Source organism: Schistocerca nitens, chromosome 9, assembly GCF_023898315.1.
Source record: "Schistocerca nitens isolate TAMUIC-IGC-003100 chromosome 9, iqSchNite1.1, whole genome shotgun sequence".
In the NCBI taxonomy this organism is placed as follows: Eukaryota; Metazoa; Arthropoda; class Insecta; order Orthoptera; family Acrididae; genus Schistocerca; species Schistocerca nitens.
The window spans coordinates 377196130-377223210 of NC_064622.1; positions in this window are offsets into that span (position 1 = coordinate 377196130).

The window sequence follows — 27081 nt, forward strand, 5'->3', positions numbered from 1 at the left end:
ATAGACCACTGAAATGTTTCACGTAAACTGACCGGACAAAATATTAGTTACCTATTTCAAAGAACATAATGATCGTTTTGTAGTGCTGTAGTGGCTTCATAGTACACTAAAAAAAAAGCCGGATGCGCCACGAAGGTATTACCGTACCCGAGTGGGACGGAAGGCGTTAGATATACCGTATATGTACAGACAGAAAACTGATTGCAATTTCAGGAAAACTGGATGATTTATTCAGGGGAAAGACCTTTACAAATTGAGCAAGACAACAATGCATTGGTCCATCTCTGGCCTTATGCAAGTCGTTAGTCGGCTTGGTACTGGTTGACAGAGGATGATCTCTTGAGCGATATCGTCCTAAATTGTGTCCCGTTTGCGCGCCAGATCGATGTAACCTCGAGCTGTTTACAGGGCCCTATATAATTCTCCAACATGCTCAGCTTGGGAGATATCCGACGCCTTTGCTAACCAAGGTAGCGTTTGGAAAGCACGAAGACACGCAGTAGAAACTCTCCCTGTGTGCGGGCTAGAATTATTTTACTGAAATTAAGTCCTGGATGTCTTGCAAAGAAGGGTAAGAAAACGGAGCCTAGATTATCGTCGACGTGCCACTCGGCTGTAAGGGATCCTGATTTGAAATGAAATGGCACCTGAGACATCACAGCTGGTTGTCGGGCAGTATAGCGGACGATAATCAGTTTGGTATCTCACAGCTATCCGATTCATTCCCAGACAGGTTACCGAGCGAGGTGGCGCAGTGGTTAGCATACTGGACTCGCATTCGGGAGGACGACGGTTCAATCCCGTCTCCGGCCATCCTGATTTAGGTTTTCCGTGATTTCCCTAAATCGTTTCAGGCAAATGCCGGGATGGTTCCTTTGAAAGGGCACGGCCGATTTCCTTCCCTAACCCGAGCTTGCGCTCCGTCTCTAATGACCTCGTTGTCGACGGGACGTTAAACACTAACCACCACCACCACCAGACAGGTCCTCAGCTTCAAATTTTTTTGACTAATGTTGAATTGTCTTCATTTCAAGAATATTGCTTTGAAACGAGCCCCGATGACCAGGTATTATGGTTCCGGAGACGCCCAAGAGGGTGGTTACCAACCAGACTGTAGTCCGCCAAACGGTCGGACAACTTGAAGCTCTGGTCTGGGATGCACCTTTTTTTTATTGCATGACCCTTTGGTTTCTATCCGCGTCGACAACGTTTTACGATCCGTTTTGTGGCCCTTCAAGGCAAGCTGTTCTGGGCCTACATTTCATTATGATAATGCCCTCTCCCACCTGGCGAGAGTTTTGCTGTTTGTTTTCGTCCTTGTCAGACACTGCCTTGAGACAGCAAGTTTTCCCGGTCTCTCTCAAATTGAGAATGTTTCCAATAATTTAGTTATATCTTATAACACAAAGGAAAAAATGAAAATAAAATATTTGGTGGGGTTTCAAAGTCAAGCCAAACCACGTACATCACCATACGGACAGGCAAACAGGATATTTGTAAAAGTTAATGTGTTCGGATTCAGTTAGCGAATAGTTGTCTCCTGGACGTGAGTCAACGATCCAGCATGAGGATAAACCTTGCCACCTCGCCCAAATTGTCGAGGGTCGAGGAAAAGGCTAGTGACTCGAACAGGAAAGAAACAGGCCTATATATGGAATCCTTAAAACCAGTAAGGCGATCACGTGTAAATGGAGAGTTCTAGGATGACATAGAAGAGGGTCGTGTGCAACCAGATCCGAGCGAGAGCCGCGTAAGAGATATATAAAGGATCAGCCAAGAGTAGTATTGAGTAAGTACTAGGTTGTATCATTATGAAGTAGCAGTAGCAATATCAAGTATCCAGCGCGTACCCAGCCTGTATCAAGACGTCACTGGAGGGTGATTTCGTCTCAAATCATATATACACCTCAAGTCAACTCTTGGTCATGAATTCTCTGGATAAAATATACATTAGACCTCTATATCAAAGTGCCAGAAATAAAGGTTTTTCGTTTCATATTAAATTTTGTAAAAAACTCTTAAACAGTAGAGACCAAAAAATATAACTAATGAACCAAAAGAACTGGAGACCTGGCAGGTATTTAACTTACAAATTTAAGACGAAAATACGAAATTGAAGTTAGTTTTCCACTTAAAACATTTTTTTTTATAATTTGGGAAGTCACAGAACGCTATCTTTTCTGTCATATTATCAGATACTACTGATGTAATTATAAACAGTATCATCTGCATCCAGCCATCTCTATTTTGCAAATATATGCGGTTTTACGAATTATGTACTCGGAAACCCCAACCCCAAAACTTTTGAGAATTACACAAAATATTGTTCTGTTAATATGCTAATAGTCAGTGCAAACACATTGGGCAATATTTATCTGTGTAAAGTGTTAACAATTTTTCAAAATTCTGCTTATTTCGCGACACTGAGTTTCTAGTGTAAAATATGCATATTGGCAACATTGCTTTCAGCATTCTTCTATTTATAACAAACCATTCTGCATCGAGTTTTATGTTTAGTTTGAGCTTTTTCTTAGCTACAAAGTCTGAGGAAACACAGCAGAGAAAGAGTGAGGTGTTTGGACTGTGAAGGAAGACAGAAGAAGGTGGTGCTTAAGAAAAGTTAAAAACAGTTCACAGTTGTTAAAAATCTGTCAAGGGTATTTCAGTAGCTGTTACTGACACTGATACCAGGTAGCTACTCTAAGCAGCAGTTACAGAAATTCTTACCCACTTCCCACATTATTTGATTAAAAAACTTATAAAATAAAGAATGAGAAAGGTATTTGGGCATGCCCAGATTCTTACTGTGGGTATGCATTGCCTGATGATACTGTTGCTCTGCAATATGACCTAAGTGATGACAAAGATTGCAGCAGCAAAGTCCTAAGCAGGCTGATGTTATCTCAGTTAGAAAAAATGGTGAAAAATTTGAAAAGGTAAAAAGATATATGACAAGATCAATAAGAGAAGCCTATTTCCTAATGAGAAAGAAGAACCACAATTTAAAAATTGGCCTCACAAAATTTGTCTCCTCATGACCAAAATAAGGAAAATCCCAGCCAGTGAAGGAAGGATGCACATGTATTTACTGCACTAATTTGAAACTTGTTTGTTTCTCCACAAGCAATGAAGTACATAGCGACGGACCTGATGCTTTTGTGTATATGTCAACAGACGAAAGATACATGTTTGTTGTGGGAGTGCGCAATGCGTCCTGGTGCTGAACTGATGAGTGTTGAAGCGTTACACTTTCTGCATCCTGACAATGACGTAACCTATGCATTGTGGGAGAGAGGAGAGTTGGTGAAGAAGACAGTAGAGCCACAGAAGTTTGTTACAGAAGTTAGGCATTGGGTCATGAAAGGATTCCGAGACAGGTCATAGCAGAAATAAAATCATCCACATCCCAGAATACTGACACCTTAGGTCTTCGTTTCGACTTTGATGAGAACTTTTGTGTTGCTTTTCAGAACGAAATTCATAGTTACCACTGGCATACTTTACAATATTCACATTTGTTGCTCATTTCCTTGGAACATAACACTGTTCTTCTATAAAATTATAAATAAATCATGCCAATGATGATATCCATGAGAGTACACTTGCATGCTATCCTACCAGCATGATAATTAATAACATAGCATTATAAGCCATGCATTTCCGAAGCATGTCTGTGTGTCTCTTAGTGCAGATTATTATTTTAAAAACCGCTTTCAACGCTTTGAGCTTGGTTAACACTGTAGTACAGGAATTAGACAAAAATGGATATTTTCAACAAGAGTAATACATAAAGTATATATGATGGGGTAGGAGGTCTCTGTAAACATCTTGGAACAAAATATAATGTCCAGCATGAATCTGTTGATCCTATAAGATATGCTACTGGATTTGAACACACCAAATCAACATTAGTAACAAACATGAAACTCTTAATTTTAAATTGCAGTACATTAAGGGAGTCTGGGTATTTTGACATTGGACTCTCAATATATACATATTCTTTACTGTCATTTCTTGTTAACAATATTAGCTTATTCCCAAGAATAAGCAGCTTACACTTCGTTAATACTCGGCAGAAATCAAACCTGTTTTAGGATCGGACTTCCTTACATATTGTGCAGAAAGGTGTATAGTATACAGCTGCATCCATTTTCAATAAGCTACCACACGAACTCAAAAATCTTAGTAGTAATCCACGCGTTTTCAAATCGGAACTGAAGAGTTTCCTCATGAGTCACTCTTTTTCTTCTATCGAGGAGTTCCTTGAAAAATTAATCTGATTCTTGCAATATTGTTGTTTGCGTTTACTTAAACGTGCTGACTGACTTTTCTCGCGTTTATAAACATTTTATTTTAATCTGTTATTACTTTTATGCTGTAATTTTATGCTGTAATTTCATGTACTGACATTTTCCATGGCATTGGAGATTTGCTCCTCAGATTGGCCCTACGGAACATGATGTGTAAATAAAAATTAAAAGTTGTATTAGAGATATCTTTCTTGCCTTAGCATCAGTGAACTTCTGTACCATTCAGGTAGCTCATTTTCAGTAGACACCATTGCCATCCCACAGAGTTTCGCCTAACCCATTGTTGATCTCAGGACCGTTTTAATCTGTTTAAGCTTCGAATCGTTCTACTTATGTCCGTGTCACCAATTCCGTTTGCAAAATTCGTAAGGCTGTACTTACGTTCCACGTAAAGCCATACTCTTCGTATGACTTTCACAGTTTCACTTCGTGTACTCTCAGGCCTTAGCAGCGTTGAGACCAATGATTATGGAAGTTTGTATTTAAAACTGACAACGCTGATGTCCTTAGCCTGTCCGCTACTGTCATATAGCTGTTCCTCATAACGCCAGGCGACATGTCTTTAATTTTGCTAATGATGCACCTAAAGTGAAATAGCTGACTGTGACTTTTAACACGCTCAGTACCAGGACTATTTTTTGTGTCTGTAAATACAAACCTGGTAATTTTACTAATGTTTAAAAAGTCACTCCATCAATCTTCCTGACTGGATTGCGGCAAAACTTAGTACCATGTTAAAGCTGCGATTTCCAGAGTTAAGATTGTGCGAAAGGAGATTCGTTGGTACCCACGGCCTCGAGTAACAGTTATAGATATCACTTAGCGCGTTTTCAACTACTTAGAAATGTGATACGAAAAAAACTCGAACTTTGATTTATTTTTAACTAATTGTATGGTACTGAATTATATCTCACTGCTTGTCTACATTTGTTGCGCACAAATTTCACTCAGAATCGTATTGTATTTTAATTAGAAGAGATTTTAAACCATGTTCAAAGTGTAGTGCAACATCACACCGCACAGTAGGGTGTGTCTTGGAGAGAAGCTATGTCACTCTCTTTCTTGCTAATGGAACTGCACACAAGAAACGCAAATGTGTGTACTGCACAATTACGAACAGTGATATACTGTTGCAAATTAGTGAATACGTACCTGCAAACACATCACTGTATTCTGAAATCTCTGAATCGGACCTAAATTATCCGGGGTGTCGCTATCCTCAGCAAAATCGGCGATTTCTGCTTCTGACGAGCCTAGACGAAACATGATTACAAAGAAAAGAGAGATTTAAGAGAGACTGAGAACGCAGAGTTAAGTTTTAACACGAGTTACGAAGCTGTAAAGGAACTGCATTGCCATCTATGGACGCATTTTGTTACCGAGCGTCTACAAAACATTGAACATTGGCCAAACCCGTTAAAGTAATGTTGTAGAGATTCCACTGAATGAAATATAGTGGCACGTAAAATTTAAAGCCCTGGTGGTTTCGCGGGACCCAAGAGACGTACATTTGATGGATTTGGCACTTACAGTGTTAAGCTATTTAAATGCCTCACTGAGAGCACACAGTGAAACATGCCGTACTTCAAAGCATAATTCTGTTTTGTACTGCATTTCTGGATCTTCAGTTTCCTCGTCTTCTCTCTCATACGGTATCTTTTTCTTCTTCCCTGTCATTCGTATCTGCGTTGTGTCAGCTACAGTCATATATCGAGTTGAATTACCATTTACGCAGTGTGTCATGGGTAATCTTGGAATCTGAGGTCCTCTCCGTAGATTGTGAAATGTCTGTTTCCCTTTCGGGTAAGTCAGTATCCTTCCACACACCTGTGGTAATATTTTAGGTGATTTTGCTGATAATACATCTTACCGCGTCACCACTGAAAAAAGGAACGTACATAGACGGATAAGGTTTGCCAAACTGCCAGCCTTAGGTGTAACCATTCTGTCCACATTTTCGTCTTCGCTTATGTCAACCATTACATCACAGACATTTCCTACATGGTGCAATCGCATTAAACTGACCACCAGTCAAAAGCCTGAATAACCATCTTTTCCAGCACGGACTGCACTGAGACGTGCAGGAAAAGAGTCAGGGAAAGCACCGGCGTGGATGTGGAGCTATGCTCACTCCATTGCCGTGGCCAGCTCCTGTAGGTTTCACGGTTGAGAATCGATGGCACAAACAGTCCGATCGAGGTGGTCCCTCATATTCTAGATTCTGTTTAAATCCGGGGAACTTTGCGGTCAGGACAGTATGGTATACTTATTCCAGTACTCTCAGAACCACACACGTACACTGTGAGTTGTGTGACATGTTGCATTACCCTCATGTTAGATGCCGTTCTGCCGGAAGGAAGCCGGCAGGAGTGGCCGAGCGGTTCTAGGCGCTACAGTCTGGAACCGCGCGACCACTACGGTCGCAGGTTCGAATCCTGCCTCAGGCATGGATGTGTGTGATGTCCTTAGGTTAGTTAGGTTTAAGTAGTTCTAAGTTCTAGGGGACTGATGACCTCAGAAGTTAAGTCGCATAGTGCTCAGAGCCATTTGAACCATTTTTTGCCGGAAGAAACAAACTGATAGATGCTCAATTATGTTGATCCAGTGTGCCATCCGGAATGATGACATCACCAAGGGAATGCTATGAACACATTCCCCAGGCCATAACGCTCACTCCTACATCTATATCTACATTTATACTCCGCAAGCCACCCAACGGTGTGTGGCGGAGGGCACTTTACGTGCCACTGTCATTACCTCCCTTTCCTGTTCCAGTCGCGTATGGTTCGCGGGAAGAACGACTATCTGAAAGCCTCCGAGCGCGCTCTAATCTCTCTAATTTTACATTCGTGATCTCCTCGGGAGGTATAAGTAGGGGGAAGCAATATATTCGATACCTCATCCAGAAACGCACCCTCTCGAAACCCGGCGAGCAAGCTACACCGCGATGCAGAGCGATCTCTTGCAGAGTCTGCCACTTGAGTTTGCTAAACATCTCCGTAACGCTATCACGGTTACCAAATAACCCTGTGATGAAACGCGCCGCTCTTCTTTGGATCTTCTCTATCTCCTCCGTCAACCCGGTCTGGTACGGATCCCACACTGATGAGCAATACTCAAGTATAGGTCGAACGAGTGTTTTGTAAGCCACCTCCTTTGTTGATGGACTACATTTTCTAAGCACTCTCCCAATGAATCTCAACCTGGTACCCGCCTTACCAACAATTAATTTTATATGATCATTCCACTTCAAATCGTTCCGCACGCATACTCCCAGATATTTTACAGAAGCAACTGCTACCAGTGTTTGTTCCGCTATCATATAATCATACAATAAAGGATCCTTCCTTCTATGTATTCGCAATAAATTACATTTGTCTATGTTAAGGGACAGTTGCCACTCCCTGCACCAAGTGCCTATCCGCTGCAGATCTTCCTGCATTTCGCTACAATTTTCTAATGCTGCAACTTCTCTGTATACTACAGCATCATCCGCGAAAAGCCGCATGGAACTTCCGACACTATCTACTAGGTCATTTATATGTATTGTGAAAAGCAATGGTCCCATAACACTCCCCTGTGGCACGCCAGAGGCTACTTTAACGTCTGTAGACGTATCTCCATTGATAACAACATGCTGTGTTCTGTTTGCTAAAAACTCTTCAATCCAGCCACACAGCTGGTCTGATATTCCGTAGGCTCTTACTTTGTTTATCAGGCGACAGTGCGGAACTGTATCGAACGCCTTCCGGAAGTCAAGAAAAATAGCATCTACCTGGGAGCCTGTATCTAATATTTTCTGGGTTTCATGACCAAATAAAGCGAGTTGGGTCTCACACGATCGCTATTTCCGGAATCCATGTTGATTCCTACATAGTAGATTCTGGGTTTACAAAAACGACATGATACTCGAGCCGCGTTGCAGGCTGTTCGCTTTCTGGTGTTTCATGCCCTACTTGATGGCGACAGATTATCTGATGGAGCATAAAACGTGATTCATCTGAAAAGGCCACTGATACCAGTCAGTGTACGCCCAGTTAGCGGCACTGGCATGAAAACTCCATACTTCGTTGCCGACTAACTGCAGTAAGCATGGTTGCATGATCCAGGCGCCTGCTGCGGAGGCCCGCCCACACGCAGCAGCGTTCTTCGTTGGTCGGTCGTTGAGGAGACACTGTTGGTAGCCCCTTGCTTCATCTAAGTGGTCTGTTGCTCAGAATTTGCACGGCTATCCACCCGTATACATCTCTGCAGCCATTCTTCATCCTGTCAACTACGACCCCTCGTTCGCTCGGCATCAGTTTTCGATAGTGCCATTTTTCCATTCCATATATACTTTAACCACGGCGGCACGCGAAAGGTTTACGAATTTTTGCGTTTCTGAGACGCTTCCATCCTTTTACATCTACATCTACATCCATACTCCGCAAGCCACCTGACGGTGTGTCGCGGAGGGTACTCTGAGTACCTCTATCGGTTCTCCCTAATATTCCAGTCTCGTATCGTTCGTGGAAAGAAGGATTGTCGGTATGCTTCTGTGTGGGCTCTAATGTCTCTGATTTTATCCTCATGGTCTGTTCGCGAGATATACGTAGGAGGGAGCAATATACTGCTTGACTCCTCGGTGAAGGCATCTTCTCGAAACTTCAACAAAGGCCCGTACCGAGATACTGAGCGTCTCTCCCGCAGAGTCTTCCACTGGAGTTTATCTATCATCTCCGTAACGCTTTCGCGATTACTAAATGATCCTGTAAAGAAGCGCGCTGCTCTCCGTTTGATCTTCTCTATCTCTTCTATCAACCCTATCTGGTACGGATCCCACACTGCTGAGCAGTATTCAAGCAGTGAGCGAACAAGCGTACTATAACCTACTTCCTTTGTTTTCGGATTGCATTTCCTTAGGATTCTTCCAATGAATCTCAGTCTGGCATCTGCTTTACCGACGATCAACTTTATATGATCATTCCATTTTAAATCACTCCTAATGCGTACCCCAGATAATTTATGGAATTAACTGCTTCCAGTTGCTTGTAGCTAAATGATAAGGGATCTATCTTTCTATGTATTCGCAGCACATTACACTTGTCTACATTGAGATTCAATTGCCATTCCCTGCACCATGCGTCAATTCGCTGCAGATCCTCCTGCATTTCAGTACAATTTTCCATTGTTACAACCTCTCGATACACCACAGCATCATCTGCAAAAAGCCTCAGTGCCCATGATAGCCAATGATAGTGCCCTTTTGTACTGCGAAGAAAATTGTCTATTGGCACACAGTCAACATAGGTTTCGAAAACATAGCTCCTGTCAAACACAACTAGCTCTTTTTCAAATGAAGTATTGAATGCTGTTGACAAGGGATTTCAGATCGATTCTGTATTTCTGGATTTCCAGAAGTCTTTTGACAATGTACCACACAAGTGGCTCGTAGTGAAATTGCGTTCTTATGGCATACCGTCTGAGTTATGTGTATTTGTGATTTCCTGTCAGAGAGGTCACAGTTCATAGTAACTGACGGAAAGTTATCGAGTAAAACAGAAGTGATGTCTGGCGTTCTCCAAGGTAGTGTTATAGACCCTTTGCTGTTTCTTATCTATTTAAACGATTTCGGATGACAATCTGAGCAGCCGTGTTTCGTTGTTTGCAAATGATGCTGTCGTTTATCGACTAAGAAAGTTATCAGAAGATCAAGCTGCAAAACGATTTAGAATTATGTGAAAAGTGGCAGTTGAACGTAAATAAATAAAAATGTGAGGTCATCCACATAAGTGCTAAACAGAACTCGTTAAATTTCGGTTACACGATAAATCAGTCTAACCTAAAAGCAGTAAATTCAACAAAATACCTAGGTATTACAGTTGGAAGGAACACATAGAAAATGTTGTTAGAAAGGCTAACTAAAGACTGCGTTTTATTGGCAGGACGCGTAGAAAATGTAATAGACCTACTAAGGAGACTGCCTACACTACACTTGTCCGTCCTCTTTTAGAATACTGCTAGTCGGTGTGGGATCCTTACCAGATAGGACTGACGGAGCACATCGAAAAAGTTCAAAGAAGGGCAGCAAGTTTCATATTATCGCGAAATGTGGGAGAGAGTGTCACAGAAATAATACAGGATTTTGGATGGACATCATTAAAAGAAAGGCGTTTTTCGTTGCGACGGAATCTTCTCACGAAATTCAAATCACCAACTCTCTGCTCCGAATACGAAAATATTTGTTTTACATCGACCTAGATACGGAGGAACGATCACCACGAAAAATAAGAAAAATCAGAGCTCGTACGGAAAGATATAGGAGTTCAAAAATGGTTCAAATGGCTCTGAGAGCTATCTGACCTAGCTCCTGAGGTCTTCAGTCCCATAGAACTTAGAACTACTTAAACCTAACTAACCCAAGGACATCACACACAACCATGACCGAGGCAGGATTCGAACCTGCGACCTTATCGGTCGCGCGGTTCCAGACTGTAGCGCCTAGAACCGCTCGGCCACCCGGGCCGGTAGATATAGGAGTTCATTCTTTCCGCGCGCTGTAGGAGATTGGAATAATAGAGAATTGTGAAGGTGGTTCGATGAACCCTCTGCCAGGCACTTAAATGTGATTTGCAGAGTATCCGTGTAGATGAAGATGCACGTCAGATAAACCGCTGCGTTTCAGCATTACCACAACGACTGCACTGTTTCCCACGTCTCTGCAGCACGCTTTATGTACGCGCCACTGCTTGTGCTGCCACCTGCTGCCTCTGTGTGGTTATCGCACGTTCACGTCGGACATAGGCGGTGACCACATTACCGTGAGTGGTTCCTGAAAGCTATATTCAAATTGGGCGACTGCACCAATCCCACTTACCACCTTGAACTCAGTGTCTTCATCGTTAGGCCAGATATATGACCATTTAAGTCTGCTCACCGTATCGTAGAAACAGAATCATAATTATTCCTCACCAAACAAAACAATGCAAATGCGTGCTCTTATGCCTTTGCAGCGTCGTTCCATTGACTATGGCTTCAGCAGTCAGAAAGAAAAGGGAATGAGGGAAAGCTGCAGAGAAGCAGGGGAAATTGAGAGGAGCGTGGCAAGGAGAACAGTAGTATATATGGTTCAAATGGCTCTAAGCGCTATGGGACTTAACATCTGAGCGCCTAGAACCGCTCGGCCACGGCGGCCTGCAGTGTAAATGGTAGAAATAGCAGATCGAAATGTGAGGGAGTTATGAGTGAACACCATACCTCTTTTCACGTGAACATGTCCCTTAATTACAATGTAAGGATTGAAAATACTTCAGCATGTGGCGGCGCATTGCACACTTTGCTTCGACTTTATTTACTTATTACGAAGTATTTTTCTCAGAGATACTGCTATAGATATTGAACACTTACAGTAACATAGATTTTTGCTTAAAACCACCATTTATTAACTTTTTTCAAGTACCAATGCCGTTAGTATGGACACACCAATGCTGCAGCAAGGTAGATACATATAGTGTCACACTGAGGTAATTATACTCCTGCAGTGCATTGTAGCAATCACTTAGAGCATTGAAAGAGATGGTCGGCGTGAAGATTGTGCTACGTGAGCCGCGCGGGATTAGCCGAGCGGTCTGGGGCGCTAGAGTCATGGACTGTGCGGCTGGTACCGGCGGAGGTTCGAGTCCTGCCTCGGGCATGTGTGTGTATGTTAGTCCTTAAGATAATTTAGGTTAACTAGTGCGTAAGCTTAGGGACTGATGACCTTAGCAGTTAAGTCCCATACGATTTCACACACATTTGAACTTTTTTGTACTACGTGATTGTAGGAGATCGTGACACGGAATTTTTGTTGTTGTAGTGGGCCTATTGAGGTGATCATGGACAGTGAAAATAAGTACATGTAGAGTTACTATGAATTAAATTTGAATTTATTCAACTGCTTTTACGAGTGATTTGGAAATGACCCCATAAGGGTGGTATGGAGCTCTCATACAAAGTTTATCAAATTTTAGGCCCTTTTTTGCTTCTCGTTTGGGGTATTAATTTGTTTAAGGCGTAATGAGTTCCAGGAAGTTTGCAAATGTGTGATTGTGTCCAGTAGGAATGAAACGTTGCTTTCAAATGTATCACATGAAATGATGGGTGGGTAAATGATGTATGTCCAAACGATTTAAAAGTGAAACTACTTCTTTCAAGCAGTTGATTATTTACGTTACCCCAATTTCTTCTTGTATTCTTTCCTTACTACCAATAAGTTTAATGTTCATTTTGTTAACAATTTTAAAATTATGTTCCAAAGTAGAAACACCTCCTAAAAATAAATATACGTTTACATTTAGAAAATTTATTTTTACAATCGTAATAAACGTTAGTTTTGTGAAAAATTTTAAAATTATATTTTTCGTCACTTTGTTGGCAGACAGAGGGTTAAATTTGCTGTATAGGAATTGCTAGGCCATTATGAACTGACATTTTCTTTATATTTTTATTAGACAGTTTCATTTCTGTAGGATCTTTCAAGCTGACGTAGATACATTTCATGTGCTGTGTAGGCGCATGGTAAAAAATGAGGAGGTAACACGCCAGTAGCAAACTTTGCTATTTTGAAAGAGGCAAAGCGACCAGCTCCAGTACTTCATTCGTCATGTGTCTTACAGTTGTAAGTAGGCCGTTAAGGTTTTTATGTTGGTAACGCTACATAGCGCTCTATAAGGAAATCACTAAATGTGCTATGTGAAGTCTGTGGCTGGTTTGCATTGTTTAAATATTTGCTATTGTAGTGTTGGGAAGTTGGATGTGAACGACGCATAGCGTTGCGCAGTTGGAGGTGAGCCGCCAGCAGTGGTGGATGTAGGGAGAGAGATGGCAGAATTTTGAGAGCGGACGATCTAGACGTGTGTCCATCAGAAAGAGTAAATTTGTAATAGTGGACATCATGACTTTTGAACAATATTAAGGTAAATATATTGTTTCTTCTCTATCAAAATCTTTCATTTGCTAACTATGCGTATTAGTAGTTAGTGCCTTCAGTAGTTAGAATCCTTTATTTAGCTGGCAGTATTGGCGCACGATGTATTGCAGTAGTTTGAGTAACGAAGATTTTTGTGAGGTAAGTGATTCATGAAAGGTATAGGTTATTGTTAGTCAGGGCCATTCTTTTGTAGAGATTATTGAAAGTCAGATTGCGTTGCGCTAAAAAAATATTGTGCGTCAGTTTAGTGATGATCAGAATAAGTACAGAGAGAAGTGCCTGACTACGTTCAGTTTTGCTCAGCTGCTTGAAAATCAAATAACGTAGAAGTTTTCCAGCACTGAAACTTCCTGGCAGATTAAAACTGTGTGCCCGACCGAGACTCGAACTCGGGACCTTTGCCTTTCGCGGGCAAGTGCTCTACCAACTGAGCTACCGAAGCACGACTCACGCCCGGTACTCACAGCTTTACTTCTGCCAGTACCTCGTCTCCTACCTTCCAAACTTTACAGAAGCTCTCCTGCAGAAGTAAAGCTGTCAGTAGCGGGCGTGAGTCGTGCTTCGGTAGCTCAGTTGGTAGAGCACTTGCCCGCGAAAGGCAAAGGTCCCGAGTTCGAGTCTCGGTCGGGCACACAGTTTTAATCTGCCAGGAAGTTTCATATCAGCGCACACTCCGCTGCAAAGTGAAAATCTCATTCTGGAAACGTCCCCCAGGCTGTGGCTAAGCCATGTCTCCGCAATATCCTTTCTTTCAGAAGTGCTAGTTCTGCAAGGTTCGCAGGAGAGCTTCTGTAAAGTTTGGAAGGTAGGAGACGAGGTACTGGCAGAAGTAAAGCTGTGAGTACCGGGCGTGAGTCGTGCTTCGGTAGCTCAGTTGGTAGAGCACTTGCCCGCGAAAGGCAAAGGTCCCGAGTTCGAGTCTCGGTCGGGCACACAGTTTTAATCTGCCAGGAAGTTTCATATCAGCGCACACTCCGCTGCAGAGTGAAAATCTCATTCTGTTTTCCAGCACTGTCATTCATAAAAATTTTCTAAGAGGATGTTTCACAGTATTGTAGATGCTGAAACCTTCAACGGTCATTTGACACAATTCGCTACTAGTTTCGGCCAATGACCGTTATCAAACTGAACTGGCATAAACAGCAGCAAAGCTATACAATAATTTGAACAAAAGTAATTTGTTATTTTAAGGTCACCATAGTACGTGAAAAATTTCCCAATTGATATTTAGTTATTTCGCAGTATAGGTTAGGCATTGCGTCTAAAGTTGTCCTGCTGAGCCAGTTATTATCTTACACAGCAGAACATTTTTCTTTTGTTTTTGCTTTTTGCTTTTAGCATCAAGTTACTGGTTTCCCCTCGACATACAGATGAACAAACTAATCAGCGTAGCATAGTGATTAGAAATGATGACTAGTTGAAAGATTTGAAGGTCTTAGTTACGCTAGTATCATTTAGTGACAGACTGAGATGCTGAATCTTAATATAGAAGTATATCTTAAAAATCTACTTTAAAGTGCTAATATATTTAGAAAACAGAAGTGGCTACGTACATTACTGGAAATAAACGTACTTCACAGTACAGTGCATCGGAGAAAATGATGCTTACCTATTAGTGATTAGCCTTTTGAATGTGATCCTGTGTGGAAACACAAGACACAGATATTTCAAGTCCTGAGTAAGTTTCTTCCATGTGTAGTGTAGTCGAAGTTGAAATCGAATTATCTTAAAGTTTTGTAATTTCCAACCAGCGACGCAGTTTCTGCTGCATTGCTTCTTCGTATTTGTGCACTTCTTACTCTGGAGAGCAACTAAGGAGTTTTCTGATTATGTTGTGCTGAGATCTGTTTTCGTGGATTGGTCCTTTAATGGTTGTACAATCCGATGAACGATGTCATCGAACAAAAACTGCCGATTTGTAGAAATATCTAGGCTTCAGTCACAAAAGAAGCATGATCAGTCTTACATTCCTGATACGAACAAACTGTTGCAATGTGAACTTCATTTTCTACAAAAGGAGTGTTAATCACAGTAAGGGGAAGCGTGGGGGTTAGCCTCTTAGCTGTGCTGAACACACTGCGATTACCACAGAACCACAGTCGGCAGCTGCGTTAATTGGGAATTGACGCTAATTGGCACTGGGTTTCCGTACTAAGCCTGATTACCTAGGAACACACTCCTCAGGTCGTAAATCCGTTTGTCGCTTTCAGTCTTCAGTGAATGTCCATTCAAACTTTGCAGCCGGACGTCTCTCAAGCTGGAACGTGGTATTCGTTTTTTTTTTTTTCCATCAGTCTGCTGATTGGTTTGATGCGGCCCGCCACGAATTCCTTTCCTGTGCTATCCTCTTCATCTCAGAGTAGCACTTGCTACCTACGTGCTCAATTATTTGCTTGACGTACTCCAATCTCTGTCTTCCTCTACAGTTTTTGCCCTCTACAGCTCCCTCTAGTACCATGGAAGTCATTCCCTCATGTCTTAGCAGATGTCCTATCATCCTGTCCCTTCTCCTTATCAGTGTTTTCCACATATCCCTTTCCTCTCCGATTCTGCGTAGAACCTCCTCATTCCTTACCTTATCAGTCCACCTAATTTTCAACATTCGTCTATGGCACCACATCTCAAATGCTTCGATTCTCTTCTGTTCCGGTTTTCCCACAGTCCATGTTTCACTACCATACAATGCTGCACTCCATACGTACATCCTCAGAAATTTCTTCCTCAAATTAAGGCCGGTATTTGATGTTAGTAGACTTCTCTTGGCCAGAAATGCCTTTTTTGCCATAGCGAGTCTGCTTTTGATGTCCTCCTTGCTCCGTCCGTCATTGGTTATTTTACTGCCTAGGTAGCAGAATTCCTTAACTTCATTGACTTCGTGACCATCAATCCTGATGTTAAGTTTCTCGCTGTTCTCATTTCTACTACTTCTCATTACCTTCGTCTTTCTCCGATTTACTCTCAAACCATACTGTGTACTCATTAGACTGTTCATTCCGTTCAGCAGATCATTTAATTCTTCTTCACTTTCACTCAGGATAGCAATGTCATCAGCGAATCGTATCATTGATATCCTTTCACCTTGTATTTTAATTCCAATCCTGAACCTTTCTTTTATTTCCATCATTGCTTCCTCGATGTACAGATTGAAGAGTAGGGGCGAAAGGCTACAGCCATGTCTTACACCCTTCTTAATACGAGCACTTCGTTGTTGATCGTCCGCTCTTATTATTCCCTCTTGGTTGTTGTACATATTGTATATGACCCGTCTCTCCGTATAGCTTACCCCTACTTTTTTCAGAATCTCGAACAGCTTGCACCATTTTATATTGTCGAACGCTTTTTCCAGGTCGACAAATCCTATGAAAGTGTCTTGATTTTTCTTTAGCCTTGCTTCCATTATTAGCCGTAACGTCAGAATTGCCTCTCTCGTCCCTTTACTCTTCCTAAAGCCAAACTGATTGTCACCTAGCGCATTCCCAATTTTCTTTTCCATTCTTCAGTATATTATTCTTGTAAACAGCTTCGATGCATGAACTGTTAAGCTGATTGTGCGACAATTCTCGCACTTGTCAGCTCTTGCCGTCTTCGGTATTGTGTGGATGATGCTTTTCCGAAAGTCAGATGGTATGTCGCCAGACTCATATATTCTACACACCAATGTGAATAGTCGTTTTGTTGCCACTTCCCCCAATGATTTTAGAAATTCTGATGGAATGTTATCTATCCCTTCTGCCTTATTTGACCGTAAGTCCTCCAAAGCTCTTTTAAATTCCGATTCTAATACTGGATCCCCTATCTCTTCTAAATCGACTCCTGTTTCTTCTTCTATCACATCAGACAAATCTTCACCCTCATAGAGGCTTTCAATGTATTCTTTCCACCTATCTGCTCCCTCCTCTGCATTTAACAGTGGAACTCCCGTTGCACTCTTAATGTTACCACCGTTGTTGTTAATGTCACCAAAGGTTGTTTTGACTTTCCTGTATGCTGGGTCTGTGCTTCCGACAATCATATCTTTTTCGATGTCTTCACATTTTTCCTGCAGCCATTTCGTCTTAGCTTCCCTGCACTTCCTATTTATTTCATTCCTCAGCGACTTGTATTTCTGTATTCCTGATTTTCCCGGAACATGTTTGTACTTCCTCCTTTCATCAATATACTGAAGTATTTCTTCTGTTACCCATGGTTTCTTCGCAGCTACCTTCTTTGTACCTATGTTTTCCTTCCCAATTTCTGTGAAGGCCCTTTTTAGAGATGTCCATTCCTCTTCAACTGTACTGCCTACTGCGCTATTCCTTATTGCTGTATCTATAGCGTTAGAGAACTTCAAACGTACCTCGTCATTCCTTAGTACTTCCGTATCCCAATTCTTTGCGTATTGATTCTTCCTGACTAATGTCTTGAACTTCAGCCTACTCTTCATCACTACTATATTGTGATCTGAGTCTATATCTGCTCCTGCGTACGCCTTACAATCCAGAATCTTATTTCGGAATCTCTGTCTGACCATGATGTAATCTAATTGAAATCTTCCCATATCTCCCGGCCTTTTCCAAGTATACCTCCTCCTCTTGTGATTGTTGAACAGGGTATTCGCTATTACTAGCTGAAACTTGTTACAGAACTCAATTAGTCTTTGTCCTCTTTCATTCCTTGTCCCAAGCCCATATTCTCCTGTATTCTTTTCTTCTACTCCTTCCCCTACAACTGCATTCCAGTCGTCCATGACTATCAGATTTTCGTCCCCCTTTACATACTGCATTACCCTTTCAATATCCTCATACACTTTATCTGTTCATCTTCAGCTTGCGACGTCGGCATGTATACCTGAACTCTCGTTGTCGGTGTTGGTCTGCTGTCGATTCTGATTAGAGCAACCTGGTCACTGAACTGTTCACAGTAACACACCCTCTGCCCTACCTTCCTATTCATAAGGAATCCTACACCTGTTATACCATTTTATGCTGCTGCTGTTGGTATTCGTACATCGGATTATTCGGACAGAGCGCGTCAGTTTAAGCTGTTGTGCAGATTTAGCAGAAATACACAGTTACCAAAATTTCTGGTAGCGACGGGGTTATTTATAAGTGCTTTCCCCTTCTCTATTGTAGTGGGATGCATTGTCTAGCTTAACCTCGCTGTAAAGAAGGAGAAAATAGGCTTGACAGTTGGAGACTCAGCACGGTGCATTGACCTGCCACAACTGAAACAAAACCTACGTGAAGGGATATCAATAACAACATTCACTAGTGGTTTCGCTATCCACTGAGAAACAGAAGAAATATTACAGTACCTATTGATTGGAATAAAGAGTTTGCTGAGAATAGAAGATGAACTGAATGTAATCCGAGACCTGGTGTGTATTAAAAGTGAAGGAAACTGTAAACTTCATAACGATGCGCTGCGTTGGAAGCAAAATAAGCATGACGGACGAAGCAGGTAGGATATAGGAAGGAGGTGAGCACAGAAAAAGGGAGCGTTCCTCCCACAAGAATGCTGCAGGTATCAGACCCATGCTGTAGTTTGGGAAAAAATTCTTATGTGAATGTATGTATGGAGCATGGCATCGTGCAGCAGTGAATGTTAGATGACAGGAAAAACGAAGAATAAGGGTGAAAGGGTGCAGTACTGCCCGACGTTGAAAATAGGTACAACATACTTCATTATTTTTGTCCGAACAACACATTTTTTTTGTAAAATAACTCAATTTCAATTAATACAGCGAAGCCGGATACCAGTGTGGGAAAGAATGACAATTTATTTATTTAATTGATCACAGGTGCACTCCCACAAAATAAATCCCTACATCCGGTTTGGTGAGATCTGTGAAATGAATGAATGTATGGTTGTCTGCTAACCGCAGATAGTGAATGTGAATAGATTATCATCTTTGAGACGATCCTTTCGCCACCTTTGGTGGGACCAAAGAGATGAAATTTACCTGAGCTTTGAGCGCCTGAAATGTGGTTGACCAATACGGTAGCAAGGTGCTCCCCCACTTCAGCAGAGGTGCGAGAGGACCTGAAGATCGGCCACGTTTCAGCACTCTGCCGCTGGATCTTGTGCTGTTAAGAGCTGTCTTAGGTGTGCTCCGTAAAGACAAAAGAGTGGAGACATGGTATGCATGTGGAATATTTAAGAGTAGTTTGAAATAATAATTTCTCTCTTTCAGGATCTTTTGTGGGGAGAATTAAATGTCAGGCAGGTAATATTAATGGGATCGTAGTAATCTTTGGAAGAGACCAACGGTCACAATGAAACCATGTGTAGCAATAAGTTGAAATACTTCTGTGTGCTTCAGTTTAGCTGAATTACTAGCGTGTGTACTATAAGTTGAAATATTTAAGAAATAGCGTGTGCAGGACTTGAAATTAGAGGCAAGTACTTCCACGTGGTGAGTACTGTGTGAGTCTCAATCTGTGTATGAGACAAAGTATAAAGAGAAATACTCGTCCATGGTATCAGTTGAGGACTCGTGTGTGTAATGAATATGTTCTTAATATTACTTTGCGTGATTTGTTTCCGTGTGACGCTTGATTCAAACTATAATACTCTGAGAGAGAAGCAAGGTGAGTCAGCCGTCTATCCAGCAACGCCACTTGGCTTGCATTGCACAGGAAGACGTGCATATATCTCCAGAGTTCATAGTAGGAAAGTAGAATTACAAAGTGGGGCAGTGTCGTGTGAAACTGGGATAAATATTAATTGAAGTGGGAAAGCTGAAAGTGATAATGTTGTGACTATTCCCTGTGTTGTATTTCATGTTGTAGTGTGGTGTATGTCATGTAATTTAAGTATGTGCGTTTGCATGGGAGAGTAGCAAGGTAGTTTCAGAGGTAGTGGGTTATGCGTGTTCCTTTTGAACCGCTCGGTCTGGAGGAAAGATTCGTGATGATGATTGTGAGAGTCGAAGTGTGAGAAATAATAAAAGATCCACCATCCTATCCAGAAAGTGCACTGTAGCGTTGAATAATTACGAGACCGTAAGATACAGATTCACCAATGGAAAGCCATGCCCACTGGGCAGAATTTCTCATGTGTTATTGTTGTAGGTTATAGAATTTGTGTGTTTAGGTTATAGAATTTATCGGAATAAATAAGATAGTGAAAAGAAAAAGATTGGTGGCCCTTTCCTTCGAATTGTATGTTGTCATGATATCCAGAATTTATAATGTGTGCGCCACTCACAGTGCGATGGCCACGTGTTGATAAAAGCCGTTAAATAAAAAAAAAAAATGTGGTATTGCCAGTGCGTAGTGAACAGTCAGAGTTCTGTAAATTACTGATAGTCAGATGTACGTTTCCGTTACGTATTATTCATACAGGAGGATAATTTGTAACTTAATTGTGAGTACGAGAGTTCATGTTACTCGATAAATAAGAATGAATCCACTCGCTTGGCAGACCACTCATCTTGCAGGCCTGACTGCTTGATGCCACAGTATGAGCAAGGCATGTGGGTCCCTCTCAAGGGATTCAGAGCGTTTGAGATGTAGTGTTATAAAACGATATTAAAAATTTAATGGATGGATTAGAAAAGGAAAGAGATAACTCTCCGCAGATTCGATCAGGATAGGAATTTATAGAGAACACAAACAAGAAGGAGAACTAGATGATAGTATGTACGAAGACATTAGCGAATGTCTTCCATAACACAAGGTGAAACTCTAGAGAGATTTGTAATCAAAGACCGAGAGTGATAAGTTTTAGAAAATGTTGGATGTAAGAGCATTTCTGGGTGAAGAGTTTGGTACAGTGGAGGAACTGACTGCGGACCGCAGCACACCACTCTGAGGAATGAAGTGGAAAAATAACGAAGAAGATTATATCAATTAGCCCTTAAACAACTATACTTTCATGTAGCTGTAAGCGATCTAACCTCACTTTGATGGAAATTTTCAGCATGAGCCTGAAGGCACTTGTGTCAACAACAAAAAAAACAATTAATTTGTTATCGTTTCTTGTCAATTCGTCATTTGCCACTACAGGGCAATTACAGCATCGTTCAATATGCCTTAGAGAAGTATGTTCCGAATAATGTCTTAAAGGATGCGAAAATCATCAGTGGTTTAATAGTCTGCTTAGAATACTGCCATGTAAACAGAGAGAGCGGCTTCACAGATTGAAGACAATTCAAAATCTAGAGGACAAACAGAAGCCTAACGAACTGAAACTGAGCGTAAGGAGAGTAATGAAAGAAATGTCAATGGATCCGACTAAAAGTCAGAGATCTTTGGTGCTACGTAACACTAGTAAACGGTTCGAAATCATTTATTCAGTCATTCCGTGACCATACCCCTCTGGCACAGAAGTGGTAGATAACAGAGAGGCGGCCGAAGTGCTGATTTCAGTGTTCCGAAATTATTTCACCGCTGAAGATCGTAGTGCTGTCACTTCTTTCAATCATTGTTTGTACGTCGAAATGGCAGATACAGAGATAATGGATAACGGAATAGAAATGCATCTACAATCGCTTAGTAACGGAAAGCTGCAGGATCACCTGAGAGAACTGTCCGCCCCGGTAGCTGAATGGATTGCAGGCATGGTAGTTCAGCGTGTTCGGTCAGAGGGCTGCGTACTCTCTGTAATAAAAGAAAACTAATAAAAGAAAACTGAGTAGAGGAATCGACGATCAACTTGAACGGATTTCTTGTGACGTCCGCCCAGACCATACGAAACGAACTATATCGAAAAAAAGAAAAAAAAATGGTCAGCCAGACGGACTGCCGTCCTAAGGGGCCCGTGTTCGATTCCCGGCTGGGTCTGGGATTTTCTCCGCTCATGGACTTCGTATTGTGTTGTCTTCATCATCATTTCATCCCCATCCGACACGAAAGTCGACCAATGAGGCGTCGAATGTAATAAGACCTGCCCCAGAAGGAGCCTCACGGCCAATGACGCCAAACGAAGATTGTGCGAGAGAACTTGTCGGAACTTCAAGTAGCATTATATCACAGTTCGCTGGAGCAACGAAGGATACCTAGCAACTGGAAAAACCGCAGGTCAACCCGTTGCAAGGAGGGTCGCAGAACAGATGCACATAGTTACACACCTGTATCGTTGACGTCAGTCGGTTGTTGAATTATGGATCATGTTTTATGCTCAGGAATTATGAAGTTTTTGTAGAGTAAAATCCGCTCTTTAAAAATCACCATGGATTCGCCAAACGGAGACCCTGAGAAATTGAGCTTGCTCTGTGCCTTCAGAAAGGCAATTCCCACCGTCCCGCACTGCCGTTACCGAAAATATACCGTTTACCATGTATCGGACATGATGTCTTTGCATATAAAACTCAACATGTCACTCTTTACCGAACAATACCTAAGGAGTTGTAATAGGATCATTACTGTTTTACGCTATATACTGACGGAGAAAAAAGTCACAACATCAAGAACGAGGTGTACGACATAAAGGAAGTTGGTAGGCGTGTTTCTACATCTGAAAGATGATCGCTACTCGAACTTTGCGTCAGTCGCATAGGGGTGTGCAGTAGTACCACTTTGAGGACGCAAATGCACACATGTTGTAACGGCGATGAGCGCTAGTTGTCTCTGAGATTGGAAGTGGTGAGCTGATTTCAGATAAAAAAGCCTTTAAGGTGAAAAGCGCTATTGTTAAAACCTGACTCTGAACGAGGTCGTTTAACGGGGCTAAGAGAAGCTCGATGTTCCTTCTGCGGTATGGCCCAAAGAATAGGCAGGAATATAGACAATCTACAGGATTGCTGGCAGCAGTGGGTACGAGAAGACCGTGTTCCGAACGGCTACCTGGTATTACCGAAAGAGAAGACCATCGTGGTCGGCGTATGGCTCTGGCGCATAGCACTGCATGTGCAGCAGCAGTACAGTGGCATAACCGTCAGAAATAGGTTTCCGAGGTATATGCCCTATAGCGTCTCCAAACTACTACCATTTGCGACTTCAGTTATGTCAAGCGAGACCTCATTAGAGAGCAGGGTGGAGGTCTGTTATGTTTTCGGATTAAACCTGGTTCTGCCTGAGTGGCAGTGATGGACGCGTGTTGGTTAGAAGGAGACCAGCTGAGGGCCTGCAACCAACGTGTCTGCTTGCTAGACACAATGGACCCCTAGAATACTGGTGTGGGATGCGATTTCGTGCGACAGCAGGAGCACTCTCGTCGTTATCCCACGCACACTGACTGCCAGTTTGTACGTTTAACTGGTGGTTTGACCTGTCGCGTTGCCATTCAGGAAAATCATCCCGGGGTTTTTATTTCCAACAAGCCCAAAAGGACAACACTCACCCACATACCGCTGCTGTAACCACCATGTTCTGCAGTACAGTGTGTCGACATTTTGCCTTATTGTTGTTGTTGCCTTCAGTCCTGAGACTGGTTTAATGTAGCTCTCCGTGCTATTCTATCCTCTGCAAGCTTCTTCAACTCCCAGCACTTACTGCAACCTACACCCTTCTGAATCTGCTTAGTGTATTCATCTCTTGGTTTCCCTCTACGATTTTTACCTTCCACGCTGCCCTCCAATACTAAACTGGTGATCCCTTGATGCCTCAGAACATGTCCTACCAACCGATCCCTTCTTCTAGTCAAGTTGTGCCACAAACTTCTCCCCAATCCTAATCAATACCTCCTAATTAGTTATGTGATCTACACATCTAATTTTCAGCATTCTTCTGTGGCACCACATTCCGAAAGCTTCTATTCTCTTCTTGTCCAAACTACTTATCGTCCATGTTTCACTTCCATACATGGCTACACTCCATACAAATACTTTCAGAAACGACTTCCAGACACTTAAACCTATACTCGATGTTAACAAATTTCTCATCTTCAGAAACACTTTCCTTGCCGTTGTCGGTCTACATTTTATATCCTCTCTACTTCGACCATCATCAGTTATTTTGCTCCTCAAATAGCAAAACTCCCTTACTACTTTAAGTGTCTCATTTCCTAATCTAATTCCCTCATCATCGCCCGACTTAATTCGACTACATACCATGATCCTCGTTTTGCTTTTGTTGATGTTCATCTAATATCCTCCTTTCAAGACACTGTCCATTCCGCTCAATTGCTCTTCTAAGTCCTTTGCTGTCCCTGACAGAATAACAATGTCATCGGCGAACCTCAAAGTTCTTATTTCTTCTCCATGGATTTTAATACATACTCCGAATATTTCTTTAGTTTCCTTCACTGGTTGCTCAATATACAGATTGAATAACATCGGGGAGAAGCTACAACCCTGTCTCACTCCCTTCCCAACCACTGCTTCCCTTTCGTGCCTCTCGACTCTTATAACTGTCATCTGGTTTCTGTACAAATTGTAAATAGCCTTTCGCTCCCTGTATTTTAGCCCTGCCGCCTTCAGAATTTGAAAGAGAGTATTCCAGTCAACATTGTCAAAAGCTTTCTCAAAGTCAACAAATGCTAGAAACGTAGGTTTGCCTTTCCTTAATCTAGCTTCTAAGCTAAGTTGTAGGGTCAGTATTGCCTCATGTTTTCCGACATTTCTACGGAATCCAAACTGATCTTCCCCGAGGTCGGCTTCTACTAGTTTTTCCATTCGTCTGTAAAGAATTAGCGTTAGTATTTTGCAGCCGTAACGTATTAAAGTGACAGTTCGGTAATTTTCACATCTGTAAACACCTGCTTTCTTTGGGATTGGAATTATTATATTCTTCTTGAAGTCTGAGGGTATTTCACTTGTCTCATATATCTTGCTCACCACATGGTAGACTTTATTCAGGACTGGCTCTCCCAAGGCCGCCAGTAGTTCTAATGGAATGTAGTCTACTCCCGGAGCTTTGTTTCGACTCAGGTCTTTCAGTGCTCTGTCAAACTCTTCACGCAGTATCATATCTCCCATTTCATCTTCATCTACATCCTCTTCCATTTCCATAATATTGTCCTCAAGTACATCGCCCTTTTATAGACCCTCTGTATACTCCTTCCACCTTTCTGCTTTCCCTTCTTTGGTTAGAACTGGGTTTCCATCTGAGCTCTTGATATTCATACAAGTGATTCTCTTTTCTCGAAAGGTCTCTTTAATTTTGCCTTAGCCTGCTCAATCATGAAATCTTTGTCAAATCGAGCACGTATGGGACGTCATCGGATGACAAGTTCTGCTTTATCCATAACAGCAGTAACCGTCCTCATATTGACGGACAAGGTGCGACAGACACGGAACTCCGTACCACAAACTGACACCCGGCACCAGAGTAACACGCGCGACTGCTACGGTCGCAGGTTCGAATCCTGCCTCGGGCATGGATGTGTGTGATGTCCTTAGGTTAGTTAGGTTTAACTAGTTCTAAGTTCTAGGGGACTGATGACCTAAGATGTTAAGTCCCATAGTGCTCAGAGCCATTTGAACCATTTTGAACCAGAGTAACACAGTGCTTACCCGTTTGCGTGCTTGCATTCAACTTTCTGGCTATTACACTGGTAATTATTGTACTAGCATTTCACATTTGGAACGGCTTATCCCATGCTTGCATTAAACTGTGATCTTGCAATGTTAATCTCTTACTTCCTTTAGTTAGACAAATATGTTCCCGAAATTTCTTACCCTCTATTAATAATTTTTTATTGTTGAGATATTTCCCGGTCAGTGTAAATGATACGATCTGGTAGCAAAAACACCGGAAGCTCTTTAAGACCGGTCACAGTGGATGCAGTTTTCTATAAGAAGGTCGCAACGCCAAAAGACAGTATCGATTTGCAGAATGACCAAGAGAGAATTTATGAGAGGTAGAAGCTCAGTTAGTTGACCCTAAATATATGTACCTGTAAGATATTTCGCATACGTAGGAAAAGAAATTGACTACTTTAAAAGTAGACTATTGATGACAAATTGCTGGAAACAGTATAAATGGTAAAGGATCTATAATTAACTATTCAGAGTGACCTTAAGTGAAATATATATATATATATATATATATATATATATATATATATATATATATATATATATATAACCTGATGTTAAGGCAGTATAAGGCATTACCAAGACTCCGGCAATAGGTCGTACACTCTCTTCACTCCACATAAATGTTGGGTCAACAGTTTTGTTCTGCTGAAAATACCGTAATTTCGCTGATGACCTGCAGTTATATCGAAGTGCAAAACCAGGCAACCTGAAGACAGCTATCGAGACTCTCAGTACCGACCTGTTTGCACCATCAAAATGGGCGCAAAGATACAGAGTTAAAATTCAGCCAATCCAAGCGGTATTGTTTGGTCATTCTAGACTAATAAGAACTTCCTTTCTTCAGTAAAGAGAGTAGAGGTAATCATAGATGAAACTGTAAATTGCGCTGAGCACATAACTCCAGCACCGCTCCATATCTTACAAAATATAAAAAACCCGGTCTGATGTTAGAGTTCAATGTTAGAGTTCACATCACGTTATATAAACAAACAAGACAATCAAAAATTAATAATGTCACCAACAGAACTCAGTTTCACCAAATTGTTCTTGCCGTCGCACTGTGTTAGATGCTGCATATATAGGTACCTGTCAGCTGAACACACTAACAGTTAACTCGTCTGGAAAGCCTCTGTTAACGTAAAGGTATGTCTAGCGGCATCAGAGAGACCTTAAGGTATCTGTGTGCCGTATACAGGGTGAATCGCCTAAAACTTGCACCGTAAATATTGCGGTAATGGAAAGTGCTATTAATGTGAGTTTTTCACGGAATGGTTTGGTAGTCGGGGGCTCACGTTGTTAGCCAATCAAAAGATTATAACAATTCTTAGAAAGTGTACTTTTTTGTGCGAATATATACTTTTTAAATGGCACAATGTATGTTGAAATTAACAAACTAAAAGCAGGATAAACTGCTATGTTAC